Source organism: Dromaius novaehollandiae, chromosome 13 (assembly GCF_036370855.1).
Source record: "Dromaius novaehollandiae isolate bDroNov1 chromosome 13, bDroNov1.hap1, whole genome shotgun sequence".
Classification (NCBI taxonomy): Eukaryota; Metazoa; Chordata; class Aves; order Casuariiformes; family Dromaiidae; genus Dromaius; species Dromaius novaehollandiae.
The window spans coordinates 11202840-11224231 of record NC_088110.1 but is presented as its reverse complement, the minus strand read 5'-3'; the positions used below and the strand labels follow the sequence as shown (position 1 = coordinate 11224231).

Below are 21392 nucleotides of genomic sequence, written 5' to 3'. Positions count from 1 at the left end.
GGTGTGTTGGCCTCACCACGCTGGATATCCAGAGAGGTGTAGTGACCTTCCTGAGCTTCCTCGTGGGCCTCTTGCCAGGAACAATCACGTTAATCACAGTTTAAAATAAAACACGATACATTTTCTTTTATGTATCTCTCTACATATGCATATATATATATGTGTGTGTGTATTTATATATCACTGCATGAGATTTTGAATTTTCAGAGTTAAAATTGGACTAGGCATTATTGTGCTTTAAATGATTTGTAATACTTTCCATACTAAATACTTTTATAAAAGTAACCTGAGCGCTGCAGATGTTGGGGTATACTCCAAATGGACACAAGGTACTGGAACTTTTAGTTAGGGATTTAGATATGGAGCACGCCAATGTACAAAGTCTTTGAATCATGGATGAGTGAGATAGCAAGAGAAAAGGTGTTGACAGATAGTGTGAACCTGGATAGCTGAGACAGCTAAAATCATGGCCTTTGTTAAATAAGTGCAATCAGAAAATGTACCGAAACCCCATCTTGCCAATTAATACTACATCAAAAAAGAACAGAGGGCAAGGAAAAGAAAAGTGAAGCCACAACAAGAATGTTATGCTATGTATAAAACACACAAACAGAAAAATATTCAGCACAAACATTTTGTATTAAACACACTGTATCTGGGCCGACACTCAGAAAGGCTTCTCAGTATTTAATTAATTTTTCTTTAAAATTCCAGACTTACGTATATGTATATTTTTAAGGAACTATCCTCAGCTGCTCCCTGCCTAAACCACAAAAACCTATCTACTTAATAAAAGAATGCAACACAACTCATTGAAGCCAACAGTTTCAGAAAGCATCCATTAATTTTGGATGCTTCAGGTTTTAGATGTCTCCCTTAATGAGCCTGAATGTAAACATGATCTTAATAATTCTGCCAAAACTAGGCTAATAAGTTGATGTCTTCATTTATCAGCCGAAACACCTGACCTAGCATCGTACAGACAAATTAGATGCTCTGATTTAATTCTTTGTATCATTTTTCTTTTTATGAAGTAAAAAGAAACTTTGGGCCACTCTTGCTCCTCTCAGCAACCCCGGCCGCAGCACGAAACCAGCCTGGACGGAGGTGCCCATCGGCACGTTAACTCAGCCCCCAGGCAGCCAGCCTGCTGGTCCCTGGTGCCTTCCCAACCTCCGAGGGCTCCATGCGTTGGACAGAGGAGGGAATGTGAAAGGATGTGTATTTTTTCAGTTAGCAGATAACCCTTTTATCAATAATATATCTCTTTAGCTGGTTGGTGAATCAACCTGCTACCCACTGTTTCAGGAAGACTGCTAGAGACCGTGGCTCCTAAATTAGAATTGAAATGACTATTTTGTTCAAGCAGGATCAATTACTTGCTACTGTTTCCTCCCTGCTCACTGTACTTAGAAAGCTGCCAGCTGATACAAACGGAGGAATAAGCACTTCTCGGGGAAGCGACACTGTGGGAGCCTGTTGAAACATTAACACCTTATAGCCATGGTAGGAGGGACTGAGATGGAGAACAAGTCCGTCCCGCAAATTGAACTGCTTCTCCCCAAGAACGAGTAGGGCTATCAGAAAGCAGTGAGCAAGCTGTATCAGCAGATGCTGGCAGAGAGATTTGTGGGGGACTATTTCCAGAGCTTGGGAACAGGGAGAGCCCCAGCAAGTGCTCAGAGGAACAGAGAGACGCATCTGCAAGTGGTGCTTCTCTCTCTGGTTCTGAATCCTGGCTGGGAAGGTCAGAGCTTGCTCTTTGACTTACTCAATTTTCTCCTCTGTAATTCATCTGCAGTTTAAAGCAACTCTTCCTAAAGGATACAAAATTGTTCAGCCCCAAAGGAACAACAACATTCCAAGAATTTATGTGACTTAAGTCACTTTCTTGGTCACAAATGGCCCAGGAACAGGGACCCAGGAGACTGTGGCATGAGAAGACATGGAGAGATGCTACCACGAACGAGGAAAAAAAAGATCAGTACTGAAAGGCAGGTGGCTCTTGAGTCCACATCCTCCATGTTCAGTTTCTGATGTCTTCCTCAGTGTTCACAGGGAAATGAGATTAAAAATAATCCTTCCTCACCTCTCTTTCCCCCGATCTGAATTGGTTAACTCCTGATGGGTGTTTGCTGCTTCAGCTCTTTGTAAAGGTAAAAATAGAGAACACTAAAACCTAATCTCAGCAGTGCACTTGGTATGTGCACACTATGAATTCTGCAGTCCAAAGTAGCAACTAATAGTTTTCGGTGGGCAGAAGCTTGTCAAGTGGAAAGACAGTGGGCAGAAAATACTGGCTACAGACAAAGCACAATAGTCAGAGCAGGCATTGAACATATGTGAGGATGGATTTAGTGAAACACTCAGAAGAGTTTGACAAAACTTTAAATCAGGTTTTGCGAGTTTAAAATACTGATAATGACCCCCATAGAACTACGTAAGTTCCAGCAATTTATCTGCACAAACATTGTGGAAAACAGCCCAAGACAAAAGATCTTCATGAACTGAATCAGTGGAGATGAGCAAATAGTTCTGACAAAGTGTTTCGGGAACAAATAGGTCTATATGCAATTTTTTAAAATTGCAACACGTTATTTGTTCACAGTGGCACCCCTTAGGGGTAAGCCTGCTTCTGCCTCCAGATGCTGCCCTCTGAAAGCTCCCCCAGCTGTGCGGGAAGGCTAATTCAGGCAACTGAGTGAGAAAAGTATGCTTGGATGTATAAATAGGTGTCTCCCTACCTTGTCTCTTACGCGGGCAGGAGTCCTGATGCTAAGACATCACCTTGCTTTCATTTAAGCCTTTTATGTGGAGAAAAATTTCATGCAGAATGATGAATTCTCAAGCTGTTTGCTCACGGCCAGTTCACTGTGGACCGTCACTGAAACCCAGAGGAGAGGCACCCGGGGGGACGGAAGTGGACAGGCTTCATAGCACACGAGGACTGAGTTTGTGTTTCGGGGTATCAGACCGTATGGATACGATAACGGGCAGGAAGGCTAACTGTGTCAGGGTCAGACGTGTGGGACTTCAGCTCTAACCCAGCATTGCCAATGCAGAGTCTCTCCCAACCCCGGATAGCTACAGGCTGCTCAGATCAACATCCACGCTCAGCCTATTGCAACCAACAAGCGGTGGATAAAAGTATATTTTTGATTAACCACAGCATAAATTATATCACTAAGCAGGAAAATATTTGAAACAAGCAGTAATGACTCTATAAAAACAACATTAGAATTCAAATATTTACAGCTACTTAAATATTAAGGCCTTTACTAATCTGAGATTAATCCACCATGTAAAATAGATCTTTGTTTAAATAAATTGTCTACACTACTAGTTAGAGATAGTTATTTCCAGTATGCGAAAAGGCTCAGTTTCATTTTGATCTTTTTTAGGAGATAAGCCTCATAATCCTGTATAAAGTTGACTATACTACATGTTCTCCCGTAGAGCTCTTCACATATAGTGGTGACCCCACTCATGCTCAGCAGTTCCTGCCATGGTGGGGTTTAGGTTTTGACGCAAAAACTAGAAAGCAGTTATGATGATGTTAAGAGTGATAACCAGAATTAATTCAGCCACAGTACTGTTAGTGGCTGGACACTGCAAGGAAAACTCAAAGTGCAGATTACAATTTTCTATTCCAGCAAAACCAGTATTTTTCTTGCAGCTGTGGGTGCGCTTTGGTTTTATTCCAATGCCTCCCACTTCCGCCACTGTCTGTGGAAATTCAGTCTGTTCTCCCTGCATTATCATTCTGTGCATGCAACCTCTACATAGGACCTTTCTGCTTACCTGTTTTTATTGCATCTCAGTAACAAAGCCCCTCTGAGCTGGGCTTTATACGTGCAAACAAGTCCAATGGCCAGATGCTCTTACAAGTGGGGAGACATGTCACAGGCACTTCTGCACACCTACACTGGGGAGATGGGCTGCAGGCCCCAAAACCCTGAACCTCACCACAATGCTTTCTGTGTTTTCTCCCAGGATGATACATGTAGCTTTTGCTATTAACATTGTACCAAAGATTTATCAGCCAGCTGTGGGAGCTAACCACAAAATCTCCATTCCTAGTTGCCTTGAAACATCTCAACCTTTGCATGCTTCATCTTATACTGATAATCAACATTATAACATATTATCTGCTTAATCAATTATCTTATCATATCCTGCTGCTGGTTACAATTTTGTAAAAACTGGTTTCTGCTGTCAGGGAAGGACTCTTTTCAAGTCCAACTTCATGGCCTTGTTGTATGGATGAGAAATGCCAAGTCAATTAGGCAGGCTTGGCTGGTTAATGAGACTCTGGTGAACTGCTTCACAGTGAATCATGGATTAGCTAATGATTACTGAAAGTCCTGATAATAACAAGCAACATTTTTCTGCATTAGGAAGCTCCTCTGTTGCCTATAGTTTCTCTGCCAATGTGATACCATCAAGTCAAAGCAGAAGTCTGCAAGTCAGAAGCTCGAAGTTGGCAATGGTGGTCATGGCTAAAAGCATACTCATTCATTTTCAAAATAATTCTCATGTTATAGCATAGCTCTAAAGAGAGAAGTGAGAGGGATCTGTTGGAATAATCCGAGGCTTTCTGCACGTGTCGGAAATAAAGCAAAGAAAACGGTTATCAGCACCTAAAGGGTGCTGACAGGAGAGGGAAGGGTAGGAGGACTTGTGCAGAAACTACAGAAATGAAGCTCTCTGTGTCCCTGGACAATCCCTGGGGCTCACGTGGGAAGAGCAAGGCCCAAGAAAGCAGAAGTGCAGCAGACCCCCCCTGTCCCGGGCTGCATCCCCACGGGCAGCCCAGCTGCCCGGGAGGCCGCGAGCGGCAGGCCGCCACGCGCAGGAGGCTGCGGGCCGTGAGCCCGGCGCTTCTGCCGCGAGCGTGGGCTAACTGCACCCTGCGGCCGAGGGTCTAACGCAGCCTGCCAAAGATCTCGTCTCTGCATGGGTAAAGTTAATACCGGAGACAATTACAACAGCAGGTGGATTTCCCCCTCCAAGGGAGCTGCAGTAATGACTTACGCTCTTAAGATATTGTCACAGTTACTTATCTTTTTTTGCAAGAACTTTTTCTTTTTGTTTTCGCTGTACTTGAATCAACCTCTGTATCCAGCAACAAAGAACTCAGTCTTCTTGCCAGTTATTTTTGACCTTTTCTTGAGCAATAGCTGATACCTTTTCAGACTCTTTGTCTAATGGCAGAGGTTAAGCTAAGACTAAAATGTTCACTCGATTGCACTTGAACTTGTGGCTTACTCAGGTAGAAAAAATAGCTGCACTTTTGACACAGAGCTGCTTCCAAAAACATTGAACAACTGGTTGGGCTATAACTTTACATGCTATTAGATTGTACTGCATGGAAAATTTTCACAATATTCCACACAGACAGGAAACTGCCTTTGTAGTTTATGAAATGTTAATACCACAGTGTGAATTTATATAGGTGCATAATCAGAAATAATAGTCTAGCCTGGGGAAAAAAATCTTATTTACAAAATTAAACTTGTTAAATCAAAAATGCAGCTAGTCACTCACCTTTTACTTTTCAAATATATTAGATGTCTATATTTTTATGAATTCTGCAAAGCAACTGATAGGTTTTAGTATAACATTGATAATACACAAAAGCACATTACACGAGCAAATGTTTTAGATGTAGTGAATCCACTGAATCCACTGTTAATTATAGAAAGGCCTTCTTACAAATCTAGGATACCATCTGTCCTGAAGCTATCTTTTAGATAGCTTTCTGCCTGCATTCTGTGCATCTGTACTTTGCCACTGCACTCAAAATAAATAGAGAAGATGCTACAGTACAAGTTTATGAATAAATGACGAATTACTAAAACTGTCGGACCAGATTATTCAATCTCTTCATCATGAGTCAGAAATTCTACTTACGTTTCTTCATCATTTGCATTTACACGTGTATGCTCCTTCAAAGCATGCTTTTTTGTTGTCATTGTTATTACACATTTTAATGGTTGGTTAGATTTGTCAGATTTTTGCAAATTCAATGAAAGCCAGACAGAGAAAGCACATCAAATGCAACATTGCTTCTAGTAAAGAATTATTGTTATATCAACACTTGACTTGTGCAGGTGTTGAGAGAGAGAGAGGGAAGGGAGGAAGGCTCTCCTGATATTGCATATTAATGTTGCCAAAAATTCTTTTTATCTTGGACTACGCAATAATTTTGGTTTTATACCAGCCTTGGAACCAGAGGTTTTGTGAGTCTTTGGTTTTACAGTCTTTTGAGGAGAGACTGTATCTTACAATCTCCAGGTTAGAGGACCAGGAAAACCTTTGTTCCAAAGAAACTGTGAACAATAACGGAAGTGAACTGGAACCAGCGTTAGTCAGACCCCCTCGCTATGATTATGGAAAGGAAAGGAAATACCAGCTTGGGGTGGCATGAAGCTTGCGGCTTTTCATTCAGCTGCCCATTGCCATGGTCCACCTCTCATGCCCGAGTAGCTCAAATTTTCTGGCAGGTTCTGGCAGACCACAACAACATCCGTGTTTAAAATGGTGCCAATCATTTCTACCCAGCCATCTTAGCAGCAGAAGGCATGTGGGGACTGTGATATTGGTGGACTCCGTGGGGATCTCGTTCCGACTCCTATGTGCCAGGCAGAAGCGCCCAGCATGGGCAGTGGGGCGACCCAGAGCCCCGGCTGGCTGGGCAGCGATGGCCGCTTATGGGGCCCATACAAGTGGCGGCAACAGCAGGTCGTGGCTGGCCCCTTTGGGTCATTCCTTCCAAAATGCTGTGCAAAATTTGATATTTTTCAACAGGGATTTAGAATCCATGGAGCAATCCACATTCAGCAGCCAGTAATCTCCATCCCGCAGATGTGATGGAGAAGCACCTGGGATGGAGAAGGAGCACCAGCTCTTGAGAACGAGTCACCAGACCTAGTTTCAGCCCCTTCATCTCGTAATCCTTTCCATATAACAATGTCTAATCACAGCATGTATGAATTGGGAGAACGCAGCCGTTCTGTCACTAATTTTGTGCTCAGGGTCATCATTTTCTCTGTTCTTTGAGTACCTCTGTAGATGAGACCCTTCCCTGGGGATGGACACAGTGGCACGCTCAGTAATGCTGCTGCAGACAGAGAGTGGACCTCTGCACCACGCTGTCATCTCAGGCTAGCTGTTTTCCATGGCCATCAGCTAAGTACATTTTTATACCCTATTGAAATGCATAAAAATACACTGTCCAGTTTGAGAAAACTTCTAAGTAATTATAAAGTACTTTTTGCAATTTCCTATGTAATAGCCTTTCAAAGTTGTCCTGTTTTCTTTCTCTCTGAATGCATATTCAGAGCAGGCAGATTTGTAGGCACACAATGAGAAGCTGATTTTGAAAAGAGGTAAATAAATTGCACTGGCTAGAAAAGGCCTTGCTGCCGTTTCTGTGATGCACATACAACTTGCTACAAATTCTTTACTTTGCATTTCTATCTCAAAGATAAATGAAATTGTCAATCCTGTTCACATTTCCTTTTGACAGCTACATAAAAGTAATAGTCAGGGTGCCAAAAAAAGGTTTCATTAATTCTTCTATTTATTAAGGTGAAAGGAGGAGGACTCTCTAGCAAACAAAGAAGGATAAACAGACCATGAGTGAAATGTTTGCTTTTTTTCCAGAGGATTCACCTTTTGCATCGTTTCTAACTTTAGGATGACTCTCAGCAGCTCTTAAAACAGACAAAAAACTTTTGGATTTTGGATTTCTGTAATTTTCTCTGAGTACCGCACCACTCCAACACTGAAGGGCAAATGAAGCACTGTACAGTATCATCGCTGAAATTTAATCCTAGGCCTCTGACTGTACTATCAAAAAAAAAAAAAAGAAAGAAAAATGCGTATTTATTGCCCCAGTGATGTCTAGTATAAAAAATGATCCCAGCACTGCTTTTTATATGTGTGTGTATCAATACACGTATATATAGGTATAGATATGGGGGTCATTTCATCAAAATCGTCTTGGGCAAAGATGCTCCTCAGTAAATCATTCCTATTGGGAGCAGTTTGGAGCAGAGGAAACCCTGAGTGCTGTCATGTAGCTGACACAAAGTCTACCAAAACTTACTCTTCTAGGCACCGCACTGAAATGAATTATAGCCCAGCAGGATGGGGACTAGCTACCTGCAGCGCCTGGAAAGTGAAATAGAGAAAGACATTTGCCATCATCACTACTGCCAACGGGAAAAACACGAACTGATGATGGCGGACAGAGAAATCCTCCTAGTGCAGAGCGGGGCTGCTGATGGAAGAAAACACGGAAATCTCCCAACGCGGCTGCCTCGCCAGGCGTTGCTGCCTTGGAGAGGGTCAGCAGAGCGCTGGGCTCGGACTGCCTTGCCTCCAAGGGCTTCCCACTCGCTTGGGTCCAGCGTGGGGCTCTCCCTCGGGAAGCAGCCAATTCCACCAGACTCGAGCTGGCTTGCCCCAGACTGCACCCCAAAGAGTGGGAAAGCAAAGGAAAACGACAGAAGCCGTCACCTGTGGCTAGGGAAAGATGGGCACAAAATGCAGTAGGAGAGGAGGAGGGTAAACAGCCCTCCGAGGAGGACTGGAAGAATCAGATGGTAGTCTTTACACGGATGACTTCTGGAGCCTCTGCACATAGGGTAAATACTCATAATTTCAGGTGCTTATGTGAATTTTGATCCTTTACCTTTTTCCCAGCGCTGTTTTTTTTATCCTGTATTTTTGTTACTGTGGGCAGGGGAGTGGGACTTACTGGATTCAGATTTTGGGAAAACAGCAGGCCTCAGAAGAGAAATAGGGGCTTGTGGTCTCTGATAAAAAAGACTGGTAAATTTTTAAATTGTTTGAAATTCACCAGAACGGTATTCAGCCCTGGCATACCCTAACCTCCTGCCTTGCTTGGGAAGGTTTTGAACACGGAGATCGTAAATGTTTAGGTGAGGAAGAAATCTGGTCCTCTGTGGGACAGGGAAAGGGCAATGTGTCCCTGAGCTCCAAGAGACAGGATCAAGTCTAAATTACCGTGCTAAAATTGCCTTATTTGTCCTCCTTGTGCGATGGAGATGCAGCAGTCTTAGGACAATTAGTTCTGACTCTTTTAGTGTTTCAGCGTGGAGCTGCAAACCCCTAACCTTTTATCACATCTATTTAGTTGTATATCCATCGTTCAGGGGACAATTAAAAATGAGATGCACACTCTGGGTTTGGCAGAAAAACGCAGTACTAATTCATTTTCTGGCTACAATAGTCCAGCTGTATTTAGTTTCCCCTTTCTTCTTGCATTCACATCGAAAGCTGCCTCCCTTCTTCCATTGTCTTTTATACAAATACACAAATTTGCATCTATATATGATTATGTGCCTGCGTGTATCTTCAGGGTCATTTTTACAACACCTCTTATTAGTGCAGAATAAATAAGACTCTCTCTCTAGGCCTGAGTTTTCAGGATATAAAGTTATTTTGTTGGTTTATATTTGGTTCAGACTTCTCTAAATGTGATCATGAAACACTCATTTTTAGACACGCAGAGGTCCATAAAGCACGCTGCCGAAGCCGCTGCTGGTGCACTGGTGTGTGATGTTCTTCACAGCCCAAGTCCCGCGCTACCTTTCTACTCTGCTTTGAAGGAATCACTCTCTTTATCAGTGGAGGAAACGAGCAGCTTGCTTGCTACAACATTCAGAAACCTCCCCTTCTCCCTCTCTCCCTCCCTCGGTGGCAATACAAACATCAGAGATGGGAGGAAAATAACGCAGTGTTTCCCAAAGCAATTAATTTTACAATAGCTCAATTTTAACCTCTTTGGATGTGAGCATAAATGGGAAGAAGAATTAAAGCTTAGATTTACAAAGTCATGAAAAACAGCAGTAAACCACTAGTGGAAAAAAAAAAAAAAGTGTTTCCTTATCATCAGCAAGCAAAGGATTTAGCCACTGGGAGATATTTAAAACTTAGGGTTTTATTTTAAATCTACATAGACACTATTTCTGATTCCTTATGAAATTCAGCTCCAATTGCAGACAAAGGCTCCAGAAAAACCAGGAAGGGAAGCTTGCGATGCAACTTTGAAAACATGAGATATCTGAAAGCTCAGTCTCCCTTAATGAAGCCACAATTAAAATATCAAGTTTTGCATGAAGCAGAAAGATGAAAACTCAAAACCAGCTGGCATCGTGTATCAAAGGTAGCTGTTTGTAAAGAGGGAGCCTCATTTTTACTACTGTGTTTTTTGACAGAGGTTGTGCCAGCAGTGGATGCGGTGTGACGTTAGCCCTCGGCACTAACGCTGACCATGCTACGAATGCCTGCATGCAAGAACTGGGGCCCCGAAGCTTTCCAAGCCAGAGCTTTCCATTGCTCTTTCCCCCCTTTTTTTTCCAATTTTTTTCCTATGACACTTTAAAATCATATGAGTAGCATGGGCTAGATTTATGTCTCTCAAACTTGTAATAATATTGAACAGCAAATGTGTCTGCATTTAGAAACACAGGATACTCACTAGCTACTTAGCTGAGTGCTCTTTGCTACACAAAGGCTATGCAATATTTTCAGTAGTGCCTTATAACGTCAGCTTTCGGAGTGTAATAAGGTATCTCAGCTATTTCATATTGTATCCAGTGAAAACCCAGCATACAAATTACTTGCTCGGGAATATTTTACACAAAATCATAGAAATTTTTAAGCTCTTCTTGTTGTTACAGGGAAGGTGGAATAGATTATAGGGTAACAGAAGCATTTTTAGAAAAGTTTTTACTTTTGGGCAATCACTTAAAAATGGACATGTTATACCTATGGACTATTTTACCTTTGTCCTTTGCTACAATCCCCTCCATCACTCAAAAGAAAAGACCATATGTCAGAACCATCAGCAAAACCCAGGTCTGTTCAGTAATCAGGCTGTATTCAGACCATGTAACCATCAACACACATGAGAGACCTCATTTTACAGGAATATCACCATCTTGCCTGCAGAATGCTCTACACTTGATGTTCAATTGTTATGTTTGTTAGGGAGGAAAAATTCTTCAAGTGTATCGTTCTTTTCAAAAGCACATATGCAACCGTGTGCCTAAAAAGCACAAATAACTCTACTCACACTATGCATGCTTGCAAATTAAAGGCATAATAACCCATTTGCATGTGTGTATATCAGGTGTTAGACCTGAATTTAAAAAATAAAGGAGTAACACACACACATGCAAGGGGAACATTTAGAGTTTGCGATGGACTGGAATGATACACAAGGGTGTCAGATCAATAAACTGGTGATACCACACAGACAGAGCATCGTGCGGCATGCTAGACAGCATGGAAGGCAGGGAAATCTGCCTCTACGTTTAGAGACTTTGCTCCACAAAAGCAATGTGAATATTGTCACTCATCCTTCACTTCTGCAGGATGAGGTTTAGGAATATTTTATAAGTAACTGGAGTACAAAGCTGGCATTAGGTCCTGGAGGCAAAGATATCTCAAGGGAGCTTCTGCTAGGGGGCATGGGCATGGTCCATTAAACTTGCTTCTACAGATCAGGTCTCAGATCCTGGTCGGGAGCTACATTCAATGACTTGAGGTCCGAAATCCAACTTTAGATGAAAATAATTCAGATATCTATAAGGAACACCTGGAAGTCCTTTCTGACTGAAAAAGCAAAGGCATCAGGACTGGGCTCTTTGTTGGTGTGCTTGGTTAACGTACACAAATAGCCTCACTGGCAACCGCACGGATGTATTTGGGAAGAGCTACCAGGAGTGACAAAAGCCTCCTGCTCTCCTCCCGTCAGCCGCACCACGCTTCGTGCTCGCATGGCTCCTACAGACAAACTTGCAAAGAAGCAAATCCCTAAGTGGTGAGGACGACGCCAAAGCCACCGGTCGCCCTGCCGGGGGCAAATCTGGACGTCTTGACACTGCATAGCAACGCTGGGCTGAGTAACCACTCAAAGCTGGACATCTCAGCCTTTTTGAAAAGCACGAAGGTGAAGACTAGTTAAACAAAGCGAGCTGATCTCTGTTAGGACACTTTTGAGGGCTGTCTGAAACTTGCTGCTATGGTTAGCAACGGTGCAGTGAAATCCTGGTAATTTAACAGTGGAAAACAACAGTCTATAGGAGAAAATGAAGTTTGCAATTCAAACTCACTCTACCACTGCTGGGTCCGTTCCTGCCGTCCTCGTGTGCGCAAACGCCCAGGCCGTAGCGAACCTGAAGAGCAGCCGTGCTGGGACAAACGCCGGCCACGGCTCTGCCAGCGCTCCCTGCTCCCCGTGGGGCCGGTGTGGGGGACCCACGCTGGCGAGGACGGCCCCGGCAGGGCAGACCCCAGCGCGGAGCCCAGTGTCGCCCACGGCGAGGAGCCCAGCCCCGCGCGCCACGGTACCCTTTGCATTCGGCTCGTGTCTTGCTGTGGTCGCACAGCTGACGTTAAAGCACATTTGGCTGGTGGATCTGTGCCAAAGAGCACAGGAACATAAGTAATTCTTACACGGAAAGCTACTCACTAAAAATAGGGCTACTGCTTCTGCCAGAGGCAAAGGGATGTGATCGACCCAGGGTCACCGCGGCCGTGCCCACCGGGTCCATTCTGCGCTGGGCCGACTCAGCCGGCGGCGGCGGCGAGGCAGAGTCCAGCCCGACGACAGTAACCTGGGGACAACTTTCGAGTGAGATGAGACCTGGAGGAACTGATTTCTTTTCTCTGCAGTTCTTACACTTGAAGAAGAGGCTTTTGCTGTCCCTATATTTTTTATTTTTTTTAAACTTTTCCTTTAAAAAAAATCTGTTTTTATCTGGTGCTAGGCCAATTAATACTAGTGGCTGTGCAAACCATGAGCAGCATCAATAACAGCAGACATGGTCAAAAATAAAGCTGGTCATTTTTGCACTCTTGTCTTATTTGCAGTTTTAAACCCAACATCTCTGCTCATTAAATAATGCTGGAAAGAAGAGCTTTGGGTTTTTTTTTTTTTGTTTTGTTCTTTTCAAAAAGCTATAGTAATTATTTTTATAGTGACAAGAGGATTATTTGACTTAATTTAATATACAAAATTAAGTTCTTAGGAAAAAAAATCACTGTAGCATAGGCAAGTGAAAAGAAAATGTTAACCTGTTGCTATAGCATCAGAACAACTTCCCCATCCTCCCGCGAGACAGCCCTGTTCTGGGGTGCGCCGCGAGGTTTAACCTGGAGCTAGAGCTAACTGGTTTCTGGAAGCGTGTATTCTCAAAGTAAAGCTTGAAGAGGGGCTTCTATCCTGGGGAAGTGACCACGGTACTTCCTCAAAGACCATTTTTCCCCATCTGGCAGCAAGGTTTTGACAAGAGGAAAAGTAAAGACAGAAAAAAAGAGCAATTCTATAAAACACAGGAGAAAAACAACCCAGCAACAAGTTATTCCTTTCCTCCACGACCAGGCATGCCTCCATTCCCTTTCGACACTGGTTACAGACAAGTCACCTTTCTCATTTCCATCAGTAAAACGCATTTAACTCTTGAGCAATGTCTCTTTTTGGCTACAGATGTTAACCTTCCTCATCACATGCCGGGGAATACGGGGCATTCCTGCAATAGGCTGCTATTAGTACCACAGTCAAATGTCAAACACCAGCATCCGAGACCCCACACCAACTCACAGCGCTAGCAATTCCATGATTTTAAAAATAGTTATACCTTGGAAAGTATCCAGGCTTGCTCCTTTCTAATTCAATTTTTAGAGTTTCTTTTAAATTAAGTTTAGCTGTGAACTAATGGAAATAAATTAGCTATGAAGTATATCATGGTGGTCCTGGTCTTGCAGCCTGTGGTGCACTGATGAATGATCAGCATCATAAAATAGCTGTTAATAGATTTTAAAGCCAGAGGGGAAAATTATGATCATCTAATTCTGACCTCCAGCCCAGCAGTGGCGCCTGGATGCCGCGCTGTCCCTTCTGCGTCAGGTCCACCGCTGCTGGCAGAGCAGGAGCGCTTTTTGCAGATAGACAAGGCCACCCGCCCATTTTAGATGAGCGGGACAGATCCTCAGCTTGTGAAAATCAGCCCAGTTCCAGCAAAATAGCACCAAGTTACACCACATGCAAATGTAGTCTCCTACTTGCACAGTGCCGTGACTGCTATTCTCATCACCGACACCAGTGCTGGTCTTTCCCCCGGCTAGCTTGCTTCTGTGCTATGTGGTGTCTTCTCCTTTCTTTCCCTGATCCTTCTCTCCAAGCTTTCCTCTTGCTAGGCTCTCTTGTCATCCCAGCAAGTTGCCTAACTACACGTCTTGGCCATCCTCCCAGCAAGCTGCCTACCAGGCCCTTCCCCGGGTATATTCTCTCCTGTGGCAGCCTTGACCAAGCCTACAGGTTGGCTCTGCTTTTTAGGACAGATGCCAGTACCTTGGTGATGACAGCCTGATCCACAGAAGGGTCCCTGCTGGCCCTGCCTTGTTTTAGCTACTTCCAGAACCTCCTAGACGTCACTGTGGACAAAAACGAGCACCAAGAGAGCAGACGTTTATGTGGCTCCACAAGCAGTTCTTGGAGGACAGGTTGGGGACCACCACTCGGGAAATGCTTGGCCATTTATAGGCAAAGCATGAACAGAGAAAAGGGTTAAATAAATGGATTAAATAACTGATCCTCTATCAACTACTTTGCTATGTCTACTTTTCGTATGGTGAGCACTGTAATTCTTCTTACTTTTCAAAGTTTATGTTCTGTTCAGTTACTTCAAAATATGAAACAAAAAATAAATTGTTCAGATAGGGAACTGCTGGGGAGGAGCGAGACTGACAGGCACTGAAAGGCGAAAACTCCTGTGTGACAGGGGTTTTGTTTGTGACAGTATTTTGTTAGCGACATGGGTTTCACTTCCAAGTGGCAGCAAACTCTAACATATGAAGCAAAGGTATTTTAGGCTTTTGCTGGTTGACTCTAATCAGAAAGTGGGGTGACTGGAATTGATTCTTGAACGTGGCTTTCCCGGTTATCCCTGTATAATGCACATTACAGCACTGTCAGGCCTTGAGGTGATGAGGGCATAACGCACATTTCAGTTCTGAAGAGTAAAATAAATTACTTGGCTTGGGCAGCTGGAAAAGGACACTTCTTCTAACTGCTATCTAGCAAACCAGGAGCAGAGTTTAGTCCACTGAGATCAAAAATAGTCCAATAAAACCTAAAGTCTGCAGCAATACAGATGGCTTATACCATCTCCTGAGCCATTTACTTTCAGAAGCTGAAAAATAGCACCATGGGAATTTTAGGCGAACATTTCACTCCAGGTGATCATCGTGCTGAGCAATGTTAACTCAGGCTCTCATCTCAAGCTGTACTCTTAGTGTTTAACACCTTGCTCTCCTGCCTCATTCCCCCTGCAAAAAGACCTTAAAACCAATCCGAGGCTTCAGCCGATAGGACCGGCGCTGCTAACTTCAGGAACTCATTTCTACATCTTACAGCACATTGTTGGTGCCGTCAGAAGTGGCCGCTGATTACCACTATTGCAAATATTTACTGTTTTCTAATTCTCGAATAGTGTATATTACGAAAATCTCCATATGCCCAGGCACAGCTTGATCGATCAGTGAAAGACAGCTACTCTATTTTGGGTTCACACTGCTCAGAGAAGAACATTTATTGTACTGAATTCAAACCTCATTTAAAATTGCCTTTACAGATAATAAATCCAAATGTTCCTTTCATAATTATTCTGTATTAAAATTAATGCCAAATAATGTGCAAGCAAGCAGGCAGGCCTTTATGGGTATGATTACAGCATCTACTCCTCTTCGGGAACTGCTGGAACTGTCTACATAAATAATACCATGCCATTATCCTTAAAGCAGCACATTTGTTTTACAGTGAACCCTTAGAGGGAGAACTTTCATGTATATAATACTGTAGCTTTCCATGTGCCTTAATCATCTATCATATCATTTAAGAAAAGATCTTCTAGAAGAGAAGTCTTTTTTTCCCCTTCTACTCCTTGACATAAAACCCTAATGGTTGTTAGGCATATTGGAAATCCTGCTATCTTTCTAAAAGACAATTTCTCTTCTTTATTCATTCTACCTGGTTGCCTCGGTAGAGACAGAAACTTTTAATGTGCCCTGTTTGAAATTCATGCAGTTCATATGTTGTAACTGCGTGCAAACCACCAGAGCTTCCGACGGTCTTTCTCCAAGCCTGACTTTCCCTATTCTTCTGCTGCCGTCTGGCCGTGCTGCAGCCTGCTCTTAATTACATGCAATCTTTTTGCTCGGACACTTGGACTTGCGTAGCGCTGCGCTCACTGCCTGGGGCACTGCCCACAGCGCATTTGTCTCCTGAATTTTGTGTGTTTGGCCAGTAGAAACAAAGCCTGTGCCCAGCGAATACATTTGACATATTATGATCTCATCCTATTTATTGTCATCAGTGGATTCTAAGTCAACGGCCGTATTTTCTGCTAAAGGCCAAACCAGACGAACACGAGGAACTGCAAAGTAGCAAACAGGAGGGGCCCATGTAGCAGTGCGCCCAAAAGCACAGAACTACCGAGCTGCTTCTGACAAAAGTTGTCATCAGAAAGCCAAAAATACAAGGATGAGAAAAAATGGCAGTTTTGTCAAAGACTGCCACTGAGTAGCAATTACACTCTAATCAGAAACTTTAAAAGGAAGAGCAAGAGTAACTCAATTCAGAGGCCTTTTACTGTCAATTACGCTAGACCTTTTCTCATTCGCTTTGCTGAGCTGCTACCGAAGTGATCCCTGATGGAGTGAAATCGCGAGCGCTGCATGCCATTACAGCCTTCAGCCGCAGCTCTTCTCGTGCTACCCAGCTGTACAGTTCATATAAGTCAACCTGTGGCCTGATAAATTATGAAGCAAGGACTCCACAATTCAGATTACATTATCAGTGGGCTTATAGTCTTGGGCCCTTTCTTCCACACACACAGACGAGGCAAAAAGCGTAGGTTGTATTACTTACATTTAGTCTACTTTCACTGCTGGAGCTTTGCTGGAAGAAGAGCTCCTTATCAGGTGACGTATTGCTGCCTTCCTCTGCTGTATTTCTGTGCACAGTTCTTGGAAATACTCAGTCCATCACTGTTCTGCAACAGAAGAAGAAGTTTCAAAAGCTAGAAAAAATGATCGCTTAGCAGCGATGCTAGAAACCAAACCAAACATTGCCACCGAAGGATATCAATGGGTTGCCTGCAAAGGTTGGTCAAAATTGGGATTTTTTTTTCCTGTGTGGGAATATGGGTTCTCTCAACATTTTTTCTCTCCAAAAGAGTCTGCCTAGTCTGCAACAGGAGCAGGGCATGAGGCATCACACACTCTTGAGAATTAACACGGTGTCACTTTTAATAGAGATTTCTAGTGTTTAGAGCCAGGATCTTCCTGGTCCCTGAGATTGGAAATAATTTGGTAGGCATTTCCACTTCCCAATAAAACAAGTAGTCAGGGGCTCTCGTTGGCCTGGTGACATGATTAGCCACCTGACCTAAACCCTTCTTGTGGTCATTCGTGTTATACTTAGGTTGTTGTCATTTAACTCTAATAAATCTGCATGGACTCAGAGAGACCTGCACTGGGCCTGGTGACTCTCACCACGGAGAAGGCCTGGGGCGGGAGGTTTCCCTGGGAGAACCAGCACGGGAGTAAAAGATGTTGCAGCTGCCCGGGCTCCCACCAGCACTGTGCTATGTGCTCCCAGGCGGCAGGACCCTGCGTGGTCCTCCTCCTCGCCCTCTGCCATCCGACCTTTCGGGGGCTTGTGTGCCGGGGAACCACAGGTGCTCTCTCCTGTGGTACTGCTACAGCTAGCGAGAAGCTGAAGGACCCAGAGGAGAATAAAATACGGTTGTACTAAGTGAAACAGGACCAACAGGAGGTTCTTGTGGTTCTTATACGAAGGGCCATGCCCTGAGAGAACATCTCGCTGCAGGATGCTGCCTGAGAAATACAGATACCCCGCGCGGCTGGGAGAAAACAAACAGGAGCTGCCTGAGTGAGGAGGTGAAATACAGTGTGTTAGTGTTGCAGCTGGAAATAAGGGACTCAAAATCCAAGAGGAAATAGTTGGTTCTACTTTGTGAAGCCTGAAGAAAATGGACAACGAGTACAGAGACTCAGTCCAATTAGGAAAAAAGATTTAATTTAATTACTTTCCACAGATCTTAGTCTCTGAGAACCAGTCAAATGCAAAGCCAAGAAAGATAAAGGGCTGCTTTAGGCGTGAACATTTTCAGCAAAAGGCATCTAAAGAAAACATAACTGAACAATGTAGGAAAATCCATGCAGAAGCCGATATATTTCTTCTCCAAGTTTACTTACTCCTAAGTGAAGTATTTGCCAACTTTTTTCAATTAGTTTCTCAGCTGAAAGAGCTCTGAAAACGCGAAGCCTTACAAAGACACATGATTAAATTGACTTGGACAGGTGAGGTTCGGAGCTCGCTAAAAGGTCATACAATTCAAACTGACAGGTATCACAGAAGACAACCTGACTAGTCCAATATATTTCCCCTGCTAGAAAAGCCAAGGACTTGCAGGGAACAGATTAACATGGAAGCTGCTCCCAGAAGTTATTTAACTTAGGGACTAAATAAAAGTTGTGGCTATAGGCAGAAAATGACAGCAGAGCTGGTTGCTGAGCCATCACCTGGGCTTGCCTACACAATGATCCATCATCCCAATTTTTCTGCCCTGCTGTTCTTAAGCCTCTTGCAGACTGTCTAACCCCAGGAACATCGTACGCTAGCCACACTGGTTTTGGATGCAGCATACTTACCGCGAGTGACAGTTACAGAAAATAGCACCACCGGGCCAATGTCTATACCCCAACGACGAGGACACGAGCAAGTCGGCCATTTCAGCCCCCTCTGAAAGGATGCTGACTGATTTCAAAGAGCTCTTCTGTCTCTCAGTGAGCCTGAACTTCAGTAACTGCATGAAGACACACGTCATCAGGACACTTGAAAATATTTAAAAGAATTTCAGGCTGCTTTGCTAGCCCTGCTTTGACCAAGACGTAGAGTAGTCCAGTTAGCCATAAAATACAGTGCTCAGCCAGGATAAGGGCAAACCTGCTCAAGTTTTATTTGAAAACCCTCATTTTGTGAAACACCATGCTTTGTGGAAGATGGTGATCTGCTCTCAGGACAGGGATACAGCTATAACCTTGGCAAAAGAGAGATGGGCACCTTTGTGGAGGCTGGGACGCTGCAGTGGAGCGACAGCCTGACGTCTGCCGACAGCCCCAACAAAGCGAGCTTAGGTCCCCTCTGGAGCTGCACACAAAACTGAAATAACCAGTGGGAAATATCCTTGGAACAGCAAGGATATCTCCTCCTCACGTCACTGAGTGGGGTAACAACAGGAGCTAGCGGGAAGGAGACCTAGATAATAGAAAGAAGCTTCACAGTTCCCCACGTTTTGTATTTTGTGGACAAAATAATCATGCAGAACAAGCACACCTGCTTTCCCCAACTGGAACACAATTTTCATTAGGTGTTTTTATTTATAGACAAATAATACATTTAGCCACTCCAGACCCTGAGTGGCAGACAAAATGTTCTTGCAACGATGAGTCAGACTGAACTCCTTGTAGCGCTAAATTACAGAGGGATTTTCACTACACACCGCTTCCAGCAATATGAAAGGTCAGTACACACATATCTTCAGGTGCGAATGTGAGATGAGGAAATGCTTAAGCTTTTATCTTGTTTCAGAGTGCTTTGGGTTAAGCCTTACAGCTTTGCTGAAAGCTTTACTGGCTTACATCTGCTGAACGATAGTGTTAAATCATGACTGCACTGATGGCCTGCACACCACTGTTCCTGGCCAACTCACCCCCCATCCCCACTTTTTACAGGAGGAGCAGGAGGAGGTGGCAGGATTGGGAAGAGAGGTGCTGCCACCTCCACCTCCACCTCCGCCTCCGCTCGGGGAAACAGGAGCGCCCTTCCACGCAGGCTTAACGTGCTAATGCGCTTATGCCGCTTTGGAGAAGAGGCAGGGTAGGCTGGTTGGAGTCCCAGCAGAAAGAGAGGAAAGAAAGAACGAAAACTAAGACGAGAAAAGGCATTAAACACTGTCAGAGAGACAAATAAGCATAGACACAATACTAGTGGCAAAGCTGAAGGGTGCAAGAGCGCACCAACTTGCTGGAAATTGAAATACCTATGACGGAAGGGACTCAGCCAAACGCACGGGACCAGGCGGGTGGGAGGAACGCAGCGCTCTGGGCATGCGCCAATTTGCTGCTGATACGCAGGTTGCCCTGGGTCAGCAGATGCATTCACTCATCACGTTACCCGTTAGAAGTACCTGTTCTGTGTCTGAGAGGTACCGGGGCTACCCCTCTGCCTCGGGCAGGACAGCCCAGTGAGAGCCAGCCGAGAGACGCTGCATGTGGCAGCTTCCCCTTGGTGTCGGGAAGTCACAGGCTGAAGCTGCTCCTTCTGCCCCGAACGCTCGGCTCTGCCGGGCTCACAGCTTGTTTCTGCGCTGCTGCTCCAGGTCGCGACCACCATCAGGTTACGGGAAGCACGAGTTTAAAACCAAGCGAAAAACTTGTCTGAACTTTGGGAAAGAAGCAAAGCAGAGGAATTTTTCTTCCCCGATCGCAACAGCACTGGCCTTCCCCACCGATCATGCTCACCTTCAGAGACCTTGCTTTGCTATTAGCAGGGTCACTGGCTTTTCTATTATATCTTTTACATTTCAGTTCTGGGCTATACCAGTGGGACTACTCAAAATTTTTGCCTGTTTTCCATTTCATAAATAAACATGCATGTGAGCAAAATCCCCAAACACTCTTTCGATGCATAAAATTGATTCACCAACAAATTACAATCTTGCCATGAAAACGGATATTTATGTCTTTCCGACACTATCTCTGTAAAAATGGACATCAGTGATTGCTTTGTGGAATTTTTTCTCACTGACACCATTTTTCGATGTAGTTTTCAGTAGTTCATTAAAAACTGGCAAGGGCTTACTGCTATTTGTCTTATGGTAATAACACAAGTGATTACACTTTCTAAACATAAATAACAAGCGTTGAGAAGTGTCCTTCTACCTGTCTGAAGAGAGTTCTGACTTGTGAGCCTTCTCCCATCACCAATTCCATGACAAGAAGCAATGCAGATAACTTTCAAACATCAAATTGCATCTTTAAAACTTTCCAGAAAATTAACTGGAAATTAAGGCCACGGACCAAACCTGCACTAGGTATTCAAATGCAAAACCTAAATGTTAGGCTTATCTCAAAGACCGCAGTTTTCAGAACAGTATTTGCTGAAGTGACAGTGGTTTTTAATAAAATACAGAACTTAAAAAAAAACAAATGCACAGGGTCTTCTTCAGAAGGTTTAACAAAAAGACAGAAAAACCATGGGCTGA

General features: G+C 43.9%; 1 protein-coding gene across 2 annotated transcripts in view; it reads right to left on the bottom strand.

Annotated features, from left to right (window-relative positions):
- The window catches only part of VSTM2B (V-set and transmembrane domain containing 2B), a 557754-nt gene that overhangs the window by 28992 nt on the left and 507370 nt on the right, over positions 1-21392 (bottom strand). The window contains exons 1-2 of one of the 2 annotated variants that reach the window (XM_064519607.1): positions 18778-18854; positions 16970-17093 (exon numbers count right to left, since the gene is read on the bottom strand). The gene's annotated coding sequence lies outside the window, so the exon portion shown is untranslated. Of the gene's footprint in view, positions 1-16969; positions 17094-18777; positions 18855-21392 lie in introns of those variants that run through there. The other variant, XM_064519608.1, reaches the window with a different exon arrangement.